The following is a 1,165-nucleotide window of genomic DNA, read 5'->3' as shown; positions in this document are numbered from 1 at the left end:
AGCCAACACGGAGTCATGGACCAACTTGAGAACCCGAAGTCTTACGGCCTCCGGGACATAAATGCGTCGCTCTCTCAACCACACACCATTCCGAAGAACAAGAGTTACATCATTCGGGGGGGCAGCAAGAAATACGTCACCATCATAGGCCAGCTTGATGTCCTTCCACAAGTCCTGGTCCTGGATTACTCCAACGAAATTGGCATCCGATAACACGGTCTGAGACGGGGTTCCAGGCACGGAGTCCACGGCGTGGATTCGGGACAAGGCATCGGCTTTCCCATTACGTGAACCTGGACGGTATGTAACGACAAAATTGAACTGGTTAAGGAATAGGCTCCAACGGGCTTGCCGTGGAGACAGGCACCTGGCAGACTTAAGAAACTCCAGATTACGATGATCTGTGAGTACTATCACTTGCTGCGCGGCTCCCTGTAAGTGGTGTCTCCATTCCTTGAAGGCGGAAATAATCGCTAACAATTCTTTGTCCGCAATGTCATAGTTCCTTTCTGCAGGGGACAACCGGCGGGAAAAGAAAGCACACGGATGTAAGAGACTCTTGTCCCCAGTCCTTTGAGAAAGGATGGCCCCTAATGCGTAGTCGGAAGCGTCGACTTCCACGATAAAGGGAAGTGCGGGATTCGGATGTACCAATATAGGCGCTGAGGTAAAACAGACCTTGAGACGATGGAAGGCTTCCTGGGCCTGGGCGGACCACACAAACTTCTGTCCTTTCTTGGTTAACAGAGTGATGGGACGAACGATTTCTGAAAAATTACGGATAAAACGTCGGTAAAAGTTGGCAAAACCGACAAAGCGTTGTACCTCTTTGATGTTTCCCGGTTCCGGCCAGTCTAGAATCGCTTGTATTTTGCCAGACTCCATGTTCAGTCCCTGAGGAGAGATGACATAACCTAAGAATTGTATCTGTGAGCAATGGAATTCGCATTTCTCCAGTTTGATGTACAGGTGGTTTTCCCTCAGCCGGGTAAGTACGGTCTTGACGTGCTCCTGGTGTTCCTGTAGGGAATCAGAAAAGATTAGGATATCGTCCAGATAAATCACCATGAATTGGTCCATGATATCCCTAAAAATATCGTTAACTAGATGTTGGAAAGCCGCGGGAGCGTTACAAAGTCCAAAAGGCATCACTAGGTACTCAAAA

The sequence above is a fragment of the Anomaloglossus baeobatrachus genome, unplaced genomic scaffold (genome assembly GCF_048569485.1).
Source record: "Anomaloglossus baeobatrachus isolate aAnoBae1 unplaced genomic scaffold, aAnoBae1.hap1 Scaffold_87, whole genome shotgun sequence".
Lineage (NCBI taxonomy): Eukaryota > Metazoa > Chordata > Amphibia > Anura > Aromobatidae > Anomaloglossus > Anomaloglossus baeobatrachus.
Note: the sequence above shows the minus strand (reverse complement) of the source record.